This window comes from Littorina saxatilis, unplaced genomic scaffold (genome assembly GCF_037325665.1).
Source record: "Littorina saxatilis isolate snail1 unplaced genomic scaffold, US_GU_Lsax_2.0 scaffold_435, whole genome shotgun sequence".
Lineage (NCBI taxonomy): Eukaryota > Metazoa > Mollusca > Gastropoda > Littorinimorpha > Littorinidae > Littorina > Littorina saxatilis.
The window spans coordinates 83,707-96,848 of record NW_027129022.1 but is presented as its reverse complement, the minus strand read 5'-3'; positions in this window follow the sequence as shown (position 1 = coordinate 96,848).

Here is a 13,142-nt window from a genome sequence, read left to right as displayed (position 1 = left end):
ATAACGCCTTTCAAACAGAAGTGCATCATCCGTATCAGTAAATGGATAGGCCCATCAGGGAAGAAAGTTGTCGCAGATCCCGTTGGAAACCCGGCACTGCTATTTACAGACTTCCAGACAGAAGTCAAATGACAAACAACAACCTTAAAGACGCTGTTAGTACTTCTGAGACATGCCGATGGACACAACAAAGGGGAAAGCATGTGAGCAGCTACTGTGATATCAATCTTTAATATTCAAAAGCCACTATAATAGCACTGTATACCTTATCAGTGGACAGCGCATGTACAAACTATGCTTGATTTTAAGGGAAAAGGGAATACTCACTAAATTTATCAGGATGAAGTACAAAACAAAATACAAAGGATACCCATAGGCTCAGTGTTACACGTTAAGACATTTTTATTTCATAACTGTTACGCGCCCCAGTCAATGAAAATGGTCGCTACACTCCATGTTCATGCACAGAATGTTATCTGAAATCAAATGTGCCAGAAATACGTGTTAGTGTCTAGAAGGTTTGCTGTTTTAGGCAAGTAGCTCCGACTTATTCTTTCTTTGTTGCAGATAAAAATATGAATTTCAGATGCTGCTACTCAGTGCGATTCTTGCGTTGGATCTCCGTAAAGGCGTCATCAACCATGTATAAATGGCAATAATGACAACGATCTTACAATACGGGTTCTGTCACAGACTGGGAAAAGATCGTACGTACACAAATATGCTCAAGTGGTCCAACAGTTTCTCCAAAAGCAAAATACAACTATTAGTGAAGAAAAACCGATTGCAATTGTGTTTGATGCAACCTCTTCAATGATTTCAAGTAAAGAAGTACACCTGTAAAAAGTTATGCAGACAATAACGAGGACTCACACGCACGTGCACACACACACACACACATACAGACACACACACAGAGACACACACACACACACACACACACACACACACTGAGATATATATATATATCCCATGACCTCCCTTCTTTGTCTCTGTTACTTCAGTATGGGTATATATGTTGTATTTTTATAGCTCAATAAATACATCATGGACTCCAAAAAATATATGATAGTGCAGATTCCGATTTGGGCAAAGGACTACTTTCCTCCCGACCTTTGACCTCGCGCCGAACAATGTGACACATTTGTATGAAGTTCTAAAATCGTATTGCACGGCTCAGAAAACCATATCAGTTGCACGCAAAAATGAATCTCAGAACTGATCTGATGTATGAGATGCAATAAGCAAAAGTTTCTTTCATTATGAAAGCAATGCAGGTCGAAAAAAACGAACATTCAACTTACAAGATAACCAGATGCTAGCGAACCAAAACAAAAACACGAGTACCCTCCCCTTGCATCGTTAGCAGACGACTTTTGAGAATCTGTCGGTAGTGTGTTTTGGTGTGCGCCTTCAGCTATCAAACATCGGCTGTTTCACGTGTTTTGCGAGCAAGTCTACTCTTTTGCCTGGCTCTGCAGTAAGTCCACATATTTTTCCGTAATCCAGTCATATTCCTTCAAAATGCAATCAATCGGCGGTGACAGACGTGTCGGTCGCGTTTTCCTCACACCGGGCCATACCAGTTTTAGTTCAGCCATGCAAACACACTCGCAAAACAGTTTATCACGTAGATACATTTCAAATAGGGAGCAAATGGTTAAATCTAAACCTACATATGTGTTCCCTAAAATTTGCTTCTCTGTCAATAAGCCTAATTACACACGTTCGAGAAAAACAACGTGGAATCGATTCTGAATCGAGTAAGCCAAATGGGTCCCAAACCCGTTTCGCCCGTTCTGCCGACCTGAAACGCAAAACAAAAGAATTGTGCGCTTCAACTAAATTAATTTCTATTCGACTTCATTACTTTCTTGCAACTTATGAACCTTTACTTAAAGCTTTTAAATGGTCTGAAAGTAGTGTTACCGCGTACTTATCGATGCACTCATTCGTTTTATTTTTTCAGCGACGGTCACTTAGTTTAAGGTTGCAAAAGGGCTAAGTCTCGCTGGCAACAGTTTTACCCTGCACAGATCGCAACAGTGCCGCTAGTAGTCTACACTTTGTGTTTGATGGTAGAATGGGATATACAGATTACAACACTCGTGGTTTTTTATATGGCTTGTATTTCAGTCAAGACCCAGCGGGAATATCAATCGAGAGCCACTCGCCAGAGGCTCGTGTCTCCCGATGATATTCATCCGCTGGGTCTTGACTGAAATACAAGCCATATATAAAAAACCACTCATGTTGTAACCTATACATATATAGATATATATATATATATATATATCGACACAGAGAGAAGGACAGGCAGACAGACAGACAAACGGACAGACAGACAGACAGACCGAGACAGGCAGTCAAATGGACAGAGACTAGGAGAGCCAATGAGAAAGGGAGTCATGGTAGTACAACTGGCTGTGACTGTCTGTCATTCTTCCACCAAAACACATGATCGCAGATGTCAGAGATAAACGCTATGTGACTGTGGCGCGTACCAACAGCAACATGTATATAGTTCAGGTTGCCGTTGCAAGATGCGGCACATTAATTCTGTTAATTTTACACCCTTTTCATTTAAATTAGAAACTTAAATTTCGTTACGATACATGTTTGTATCTTTTTTTTTTGTATGAGCACATCATTTTGGTATGTAAGTGGCCCATATATATATCATATTTATCGAAGCACAGAGCAATACACTAAATACGTTAGAGGGAGACGCAATAGTGTTGATTTGTTAGCCTACAAAACTCGGTCTATCTCGAATAACAGTGCAGTACCAAGTTGCAGAGACATCTGGCAGTGTATGCGTATATAATTTGATGTTATGTTAACGAAATGCCTGAGATCATCAAATTTAAGTCAGCACACCCAAGCTACGTCTCTCTCTCTCTCTCTCTCTCTCTCTCTTTTTCTTTCTCTCTCTCTCTTTCTCCCTCTCTCTCTCTGTCTCTCTGTCACTCTCTCTCTCTCTCTGTCTCTCTGTCACTCTCTCTCTCTGCCTCTTTCTCTCTGTCACTCTCTCTCTCTCTCTCTCTCACCCATCCCTCTCCTCTTCTGGGCACACAATTTGGCGTAACAATCGTCTGGGTTGGTTGCGTGTTATGTGCGTTACGCTTCTCCACTGTGATAAATGCAGGGTGACAAATAGCAGTATCAATGCTAGTCAATACAACACTGCCTTTATCGCTAAACTTGAAGTGCAGCTTGCAACAAATGACACAGTCAAAAGGTGTCGCCTGGCTTATTGAAAAAATAGATATGTGTGTGCCTTGCATGCAATCTAAATCAAATTCAAATGTGCACTGTACACACTAAGTAGCCCAAGCCTTCGGACACCCGTAAAGCAAACGTGTATGTGTGCAATGAATTATGCACAACATGCGCCTGTTGTCGGAATTGAATGGAACAGAGTATTTGAATGGCGTTATATGGCACAAAGGGCGCATTCACAACAAGAAAAATGTTCATTCAAAATGAACAACGTCGATGCAATGTCCACCAAAGATTTATTTTGGGAAGTGTTAAAGGTTAGGGTCAAAAGTTAATGAATTGCATGTTGTGCTGGATATATAAATTGTTTATTTCAGTCAATGCTTGATTCATAAGTACATTTTTCAGCATGGTGCATCTACAGGAGGGTGCTCCAACAATGATGCATAGTGCCAACATTTAGCGCAAACTTTTCACAACAGTGCATTATTACCACAAAGCGCATACAGCGATTATATAGTAGCAAGTTGCACTAAACATTTGAACAAAATGCATTTTGTTCAAATGTTAACAGCACAGCACCAAGTTTTGCATAAGTGCACAACAGCACTGACCATTTCACAAAAGTGCATAACAGCTGAGACAATTTTACAAAAGTGCATTGACCATTTCAGGCAGATGGCTAACATGCAGATTTCGCTTTTGTCTGTCTTTCTTTGAAAAGTAGGCATGTTCAAGATCGATGAAGTCATGAGCAAATTGGGTTAGATGACAGAAAAGATTCAAAAACGTCAGATTCAGTTAGATGACAGAAAAGATTCAAAAACGTCAGATTCAGTGTTTTGGGCACTGTTGAACAGGAACATTCTCTCCTGTTCAACAAATGTGGGTTCAATTCAAAAGCAACATTGTCACAGATAGGCTAGTGTTACATTTCTGTAAAGTTTCAAAAACATCTTCCATGTTTTGGTTACTGTTGAACAGAGGCATATTTTCCTGTTCAAAAAAGTCTGACACAAATTGTCGTAGTTGTGGGTTAAGGTTCGATCTATACTGTCCTTCAAACGAGTCGTAGAACCGTCATTGTCACAGATAGTGTTACATTTCTGTTTTACATTCAAACGAGTCGTAGAAGTAGTAGTACATTTGCGTTTGGTTGTTTTTTCTTTTAGATTCCTGTCACTCATACTAGCAGTATTGATTGAGGTACATAAATCTGTTGATGTACAGGGATGACTTGTTTGTAATGAATCCTTGTTTCCTCCACATTGAGTTTGCATTGCAGTTGGACAGAAATGAACAGGTGTTAATTGATAAACACATTGATAATGGCTTTTGAGAAAATCAATCAATTCTGCAAAGGAATTAACTTGATGACATCAAAACTGCAGCGCCATTTGAAGAATGGTTACCATTTCTGTTTCTTTGATGGGAATCAAACAAATAAAAACATTGACTATCCAAGTTACCATGAATGGCAATAGTTGACTCCTGAAAAGTAGCAAGGATATAATTTGAGACGATAAACGCCTGATGCAATCCCTCCTCAAGGTCAGTCAACTCAAAACCTTCATCATTCGCAACATCAGTAGGCAACACAGCGGGATTCGTATGTCCAGAAATCATGTCGAAAAAATATTACATTTCAAAAGCATGTCCAACCACAGGTTGTTGTTTTTTTTTTTTTTTTTTTTTTTTTTTTTTACTTTTGAACTCATTTTTGTAAAATGTTGTATACTTTGTTCAAATAGCACAAGAGGCACACATAATAAACACGTAGTGTTCACAATTGTTCATTGTAATACAAGTGAACACTATATGTGCTAGTTTTGCCAGCAGAACTATGTACTATTTCACAGTGTTCAAATCTTGTTGCAGAAACACTTCTTTTTTTTTATTTTTTTTTTTTTTATAATCATTTTAATTCTTATTAAGTTATTATTGTTTTCCTTCAGTCTCACTCTTTCTCTCAGCTTCACACTCAATGGACAGTAAACAGATCATGGACAATTGTTTTTAATTTTTTTTTATTTACATTTACCCTCTCTCTCTCTCTCTCTCTCTCTCTCTCTCTCTCTCTCTCTCTCTCTCTCTCTCTCTCTTTCTCACACTTGTCCACACAACATCGATCTCTCTCTCTCTCTCACTCTCTCTCTCTCTCTCTCTCTCTCTCTCTCTCTCTCTCTCTCTCTCTCTCTCTCTCTCTCTCTCTCTCTCTCTCTCTCTCTCTCTCTCTCACTGTCTCCTCTCGTTCTATCTTCTCTCTCTCCACCTATTTTTTTTATTTTTATACATTTTGTCCTATATTTTCTTCCGTCATCATTTCTCCTTTTGTTACCTAACGTTTCTTTATTTCAATTTCACAGATAGCAACATATATGCGAGTCACAAGTCAATTATTTTTCTTAAACTTAACTCTTTTTCAAAAATACATCCGATCTCTAAAGGGGTACTGTTACAAGCCTTGGAATCTAACTTCGTATTTGTGTCTAGGGTATTATGGGGTTAGATCGTTTCCAAGCTTTTTCCCTGGTTTTCTTTTTATGAATATGTGAACTTTACGCTATAAAGATTAGTATGTATGTAGGATGATGTGAAATAAATAAAGGTGTACAGATGTGATAACGTTGGAGTTCCTTTTAAAACAAATTTAATTTGGAATAGACAAATGAATGAAAGGTATCAATGAAAAGAAGTTTACTTCCCAGCGATTGGTAAGATGTCCAAGGTCTGACCCAGTTCCAATGGTTCACACGTGCTTCCTCACTATGTACTGAATTGTCTTTGGCTATGCACAGTTCTTATCGTCGACTCCTGATAGCAAGACAGCAAAGTCTTGTTCCGCACACACAGTCTTGATCATCAGATTACGATAAGGGTCGTCATCAATTCCTTGGTACTTCGTAGGGAAAAGTACTTCTTGATATGAGATCCACAACTCGTTACGAGGATGAATTGGATTCGCCCGAGTATCTCTATGTTTTGAACATGAGGTAGAATTTATCTTGAGTGAATGTATTGCATATGTTCGCGAGTTGTTTGCTCTCCTCCACTTGTCAAACGTTAAGGTTCTTGTGATGAGCCTGCTGTCCTGTCAGATGATGCTTCACCCGTTAGCTTCGGATGTTAGCTTGACTTCATGTCGAACTGGTCGACGTCTGGGCGTCAGGAGACAAGAACTGGTCGACGTTATGGACAACGTCAAGGGACAAGAGTCAAAAGTCAAGACCTGTGACCAAAGGAAACATATGTTAATATCGGCACATAAAAATCCGAAAGCGGACACACTACTCACCGTAGAATTTATAGCCAAAGATGGAAATCCAACGGTCATCTTCTGAAACACACCTTCAAATAACACATAATCTCACGGAAATTGTGCTGCTTGCAGAACTCTGTGAAGAAAAGATTGTTTCCCACTTGTTCACAATAATCTGGTGTTCCTTACCTCAAAATAGGTCTGTGATATTGAACATTTTCCACGAGCTAAACAGACCACGTCTCTCCATTTTGAAAGAATAATTTGACGGGTACATTGATGTCTTCATACACACCGATAAACAAGATCGCATGCACATAGAATATAAACAATCAAGAAAAATGTTTTAACAAGAAAACAGCCTTGAACACATTGATTTTTATTATTCTCACATCATTTTCCGCAGTTATGAATTTACAAAAGATTCATAGTTAAACTTTCAATGCACACAAAAGGATTGTATGAATTCGCAGTGATGAGGTCCAAAGTCGTCAAAGAGAACTTTTCTTTCCAAAGCGTGACGTCATATCCAAAGCGCGACGTCATTTTTATTCTTTTACGAATACTCTCGGTCACCCATGTTACTTGTTTGGCTGAATTAGCGCAACAGGTACCGTATCTATAAATACCTATGCACATTTTTGCAATCAAGATCAGCAAATTGACATAGTTTGCTTCAGCGGATGAAATAGAATTCCTTTTAACTAGGCCAAATAGGGCATCCCGCACATCAACATGAATTCTTTTTGAACAAGCGGTGAAGAAGGCTTCTTCAACAAGATTCCACACTTTGCTTATTTTTATACAATAATAAAAGAAATGTTCGATATAATCTGTCTCTTCTGTACAATGTGTACAACTAATACTCTCAGCAATGCCCATTTTATACAATATAATGTTCGTTGGATAAATGTTATGAGTTATTTTCCAGTGTAGCAGTCTCAATCTTACTTCTTTTGATGCGTTGCTTGCTATCTGCCAAATGTCCTTGTTTATTTCAATTCCCATCTTTCTTTTCCAGAAACTGACTGCAATAGTCTCAGTTTGATAAGCGTCTACCATTAATTTACGAAACTGCCTGGGTTTAAATGTACTTATTTTTTGATAATCCATTACCTTCATAGCTTGTATTCCATTATCATTCATCTTCAAAAAAAGGGATGCTATTGCTGTGCGAATTGCCCCATATTCAAATAGTCTTGTTGGTTTATGCCCAACTCTTTCACAAATCCTGTGAAATGGTAAAAACATATTATTCTCGTATAAATCCTTCACATAGCATATATCAGATGTAACCCAATCACGTAGAAACATTGTCTTGCCACGATAAGCAATTAGAGAGTTATTCCATAGGCATAAATTCTCCAGCTGGGTCATTTTTTTCACGCATGGTAATATCTTTTCATGGTTGTCAAGCCAACATTCTAAAACGCTTTTCCAGAACTTGTTTGTAATCAACCCCAACCCTTTAAATAAGGCTGGTTTGACGTTTGCTTGAAAGCAGCATAGATTTTTTTCCGAGTTTGGAGAACATACTGAGTGGAATACTTTTCCAAGCTTCTTCGTTTGGTTGCAGTAATTTCGAAAACCATCCAAGTACAAAGGATTTTTGAAAGTCACCCAAGTCAATCATATTTAGGCCACCTTTACTTGTTTCCTGGCACATAACTTTTCGTTTTACCTTTTCATAGGCTTTTGTGTTTGAAAATCTTTTTTTCCAAATGAATCTGAAAAACATTGAGTTCAGTTTACATATGATCTTTTCGGGTATAATCAAAGCTTGCAAAGCATGTGTTAATTGAGGGATCAAAAGTGATTTTACAAGGCAAATCTTTCCCATTATACTGCAGTTTCTCTTAGACCACTTAATCATTGTGCTCTGAATATGATTAATTTTTTCCGTCCAGTTTTCTTCGATTTCCGAGGCTTCTAGATTATTACTAAAATATATACCAAGAATTTTGACTTTTGATTTCCATCTGAAGCCACATGGCTGCTCCTCAGAGTACTTCTGTGAACCCAACCACATGGCCTCCGATTTCAGTCTGTTCACAGCCAGTCCTGAGCAAGTGTTGGCAAGTGTTCGTGTCCGAAGTAGCCTTCAGTGTGTGTATATGTATTCATGTGACAGAGAACGTGACCTCATTGTTCAATCCTCTCTCTCTCTTTTCTTTCTCATTCGAACGCACACACGCAAGAACGTAGCCTACGCACGCATGCACTGACGCGCACGCACACACACACACACACACACCCCGCTGACGCACACGGCAAACCACGCACACACACACTGACTGTCGGCAAGCATCTCTTTTTGTTTTCTTTACCTTTGTTTATTGTGTTTTCGATATTTGTGTTTATTTTTTGCTTGACTTATCTGTTTTATTTTAATGTTTGCTATCCACATCGTGTGATAAATATTTCTTCTCAGTCTCCGAGTCAGTTTAGTTTCTGCACGCCGCTTTGGTACTCCTTGTTTTTCTAACTGGTGTATTGTGCGCGACTGATTTGCGGATTTATTTTTATTCCTTTCATATGCAGTTGAAGTGTTGTGGGTGTTATTCTCTGTATATGCTATGTTGCGTCTGTGTATGCCTACAAGAATTTTGGGTGTAATGTGCCTGTGGTCTGCTCGCAGTCGAGCACAGAAAACATGGCGGCGCCCTGTGGCAAATTCGTGGAAAGTCTTCCCGACCGCAGATACCAGCGTCGTCCGCGACGCTGGAATAAACCGGAAAACAAGCTAGTTGAAACGCAAAATGCTCAAAGAGACTGCCTAAGAGACACACACTAAATCAGATGCGTGCGTTTGCACACACAAGCACAAGCACAATCATGCATGTACACATGCACGCACGCACGCTTACACACACACACACACACACACACACACACACATACACACACACACACGCACGCACGCACGCATGCACTCACGCACGCACGCACGCATGCACTCACACACGCACACGCACGCACACACACACACACACACACACACGCACACGGAGCATATGCACGGCTGTCTCAACCCCCTCGTTTTGTTCAAATGTACAACAACATATTCATAGGTAATCTCTTGCGTCGATTTCTCAGGAATGATGCATTTCCCGAAAGACACGAGTGACCTTTTTAGATAAGTAAAACAGAGAGCTAGATAGCTTTACAAAAAAAGGTAGCAAAATCAAGCCTGTGTACGCAAACAGACAGCTTGTTGTAACCTGTATTAGTAATTTATCGGGAATACTGTTGTTGTCTCTAATTTTAGAACCGGTGCAATACGACATTTTCACTCCACGAAAAATGGACTCCGGAGTAAAAATGTCGAACGAAATGTTTACTCCGAGTACACCTGTCTTACGAGAAAAGAACCCCCAAAGGAACGAACAAATAACTCCCTCCACAACATTTGCAATCCCCAGATTTTCACTCCCAGTAACAATCTCGTAAATTTGATTGCACACATAATATACATTTTGCAAACACGATTAGTCGCCTTTCTAGATAGACCAAACAATGTCATGATAACACATGTGTTTGCACTATTCTATTTATAGAGTCTCTTCACAACTGAACAACTAATTTTAGGTTCTAGTAATACAACCCCACGCTCAACTCGATCAAAAAGCTTGCTATTTCAGAGTTCAATGTCGGAAAACTCTTGCACCTAAAATCACAAATTCGTAATATTGAAGTGCACAGTCATTGCTAAAGCTTTGAAAGAGAATCCGTAATATTTTGTTTGTGCCCGCGTGTAGCTTCTTCTACGAAGATAGAGATCTTCATTTTCACAACTCCGACCAAGTTAACCATCGTATCAGGTATGAACCACTGGCAAGGTTACATGCACATGTTTATTCGATAGACAATTTGTTGTAATTGCTGTGTGTGTCGGTATTGTTGTTGCTGGTGTTTTCTTTGGTGGTGGTGTTGCTGTTGGTGGTGGCGGTGTTTTGTTTTCGTTGATGCCACATATACGAATACCATGACAACATCTGTCAGCAGTGTGCGTGTGTAATTGTGCGCCTGTGTAATTGTGTGATTATGTGTGATTGTGTGTGATTGTGTGTGTGTGATTATGTGTGATTATGTGTGATTGTGTGTGATTGTGTGTGTGATTATGTGTGATTGTGTGTGATTGTGTGTGTGTGATTATGTGTGATTATGTGTGATTGTGTGTGATTGTGTGTGTGATTATGTGTGATTGTGTGTGAGTGTTTGTGTGTGTGATTGTGTGTGTGTGTGTGTGTGTGTGTGTGTGTGTGTGTGTGTGTGTGTGTGTGTGTGTGTGTGTGTGTGTGTGTGTGTATGGAGTAAGTACCCGGCATTCTAAAACACAATGACTCATTGTTATGTTTTGTTTCTCCTTTCATTCCAAAACAGTGATATCACAATTTGTTGTTCCACTTCGATCAAAACGAATCTCAGGTCGATTGCGTTACACTCACGTCCACGTCATGATAATGTTGCTCACAGAATTATATGACAAACACATGTCAACAGAAAAGAAAGATTGACAATCCGAAGCGAATGACGTTAAACATATAGTCAACATTCTATGCTGGCAGTCTATGAACATGGCGTATGGTGTGTCTTTCTTCACCCTGTAAACGTCTACTTTCTCTGTTCATTCCTGGGAATACCGGTCTAGTCATTGGTGACCCTCCACCACGAAATGAGTCGCATGTCACCTCACGCGGTTCTGCGCTAGGCTTAATAGAAGTCCGGGGGGACTGTGGTAAAAGTGTGAGGGTCACCTCAGTCACAGGCGTATAACTCGAAAAGTTTTTACTCTTTTCTAAAACGGTTTTTACCACTGAATAGAGCATAAAACACTGAAAACAATATGAAAATAATGCAAAGATGACATGCGACTCATTCCGTGGTGGAGGGTCACATATGTGAGTCGCATAAGACAAGACATTATTACATGTCTTTCAATAACAAAAAATCAAGAAAAAGTCATATATAGTGTATTGGGGCTTTTTAAGAAAGAAACAAAATAGTAAATCAGAGATTATACCTAGAATGGTAAAAAACAATGAACTGCCATAGAAAAGAATTAACTATCACTCAACTGATAAAGACCCAAATTGCTTAAAACAAATCTGCTGGTGACTCATATTGGTGTATACAAAAGAGCAATAACCCATGCACATAAGAAAATGTCATATGTTAGCAAGCTCTTTCTACATTAGTTGTTTCCTACTTTGGAATTAATCACAAAGAAACCGCTAGTTAACATGTTTATAACCTAATAATATAAATGCCCAAAGCACACGCACGCTTGCACAGACAAAGAGAAAGAGAAAGAGAGAGAGAGAGAGAGAGAGAGAGAGAGAGAGAGAGAGAGAGAGAGAGAGAGAGAGAGAAACATTGAAACATTGAACTTGAAACATTGAACTTTATTACAGGAAAGATAGCATTAGGTCCGTAGGACCTTTCTTACAGCTAGTCCTGATCTAAGCAAAATGGTTATAATCGAAATGGGAATACATAGGAACAAACTTTTTATGATGAAACGCAGACACACGCAATAATAGTAATATAAGAATAAGATCATTTTTTATCGACATGTATATATATCCCTAGAGAGAGAGAGAGAGAGAGAGAGAGAGAGAGAGAGAGAGAGAGAGAGAGAGAGAGAGAGAGAGAGAGAGAGAGAGAGAGAGAGAGAGAGAGAGAGAGAGAGAGAGAGAAAAAATCAACATCGGCTATGCATTCAATAACGACACAATAACAACAACAACAACAACAACATGGTTTGCTTTTTCTGTACTTTCTTAAACTTTTTTGTTAACTTATAACAAACAAATCAGGCAGGCATTCAAACCTTATTTGCAAAAGCGTGAAGAATATACACAAAGAACAATGCATTTTGGTTTCTAAAGATCACACAAGATAATAAACGTTTGAAACCACATTATTGTCCGCGTTAAAGGGATTGATTCACTACTTCAAACATATTAGCTACAGTTGTCAATGTTACAGCAGCAACAAACAACTAAAGCAAGAAGTAATTGTATGATTAGCACATCTCACAGTGAAAAGGGTTATCTATATAGATAATGCTCACACGTCTTAACATGCTAACATTGTCCTGTTTAATTGTGTTCAATTGTTATCATGAGAGATGATTCAAACTATTGTGGTATCCACAGAAGTTGTACACATCAATTTGTATATTGTTGATAAATATAGGCAATGTATACCATACAAATCATTTGTAAACAATCAGAACAAGTTTGAACTGTTGAGAGAAAGGCAGAGATGCAAAGAGAGAGAGAGAGAGAGAGAGAGAGAGAGAGAGAGAGAGAGAGAGAGAGAGAGAGAGAGAGAGAGAGAGAGAGAGAGAGAGAGAGAGAGAGAGAGAGAGAGAGAGAGAGAGAGAGAGAGAGAGAGAAAGAGAGAGAGAAAGAGAGAGAGAGAGAAAGATAGATATGGAGAGAATATACGAATACGAAAGTTTAATTGCAAGGCCATTGGCCCCTTGCAATGGGAAAGGAGGGGAAGGGAAATCGATGTACACATATAGACTTTCGAAAACATGCATCGATCATAGGGATGGTTCACAGTGTACATCCCTGTCCCGACATGGTAGTTTCCACGTCAGTGTTCGTATTGTCCGTTAGATCTGTGTAATGCAAATTACACTGTCCTC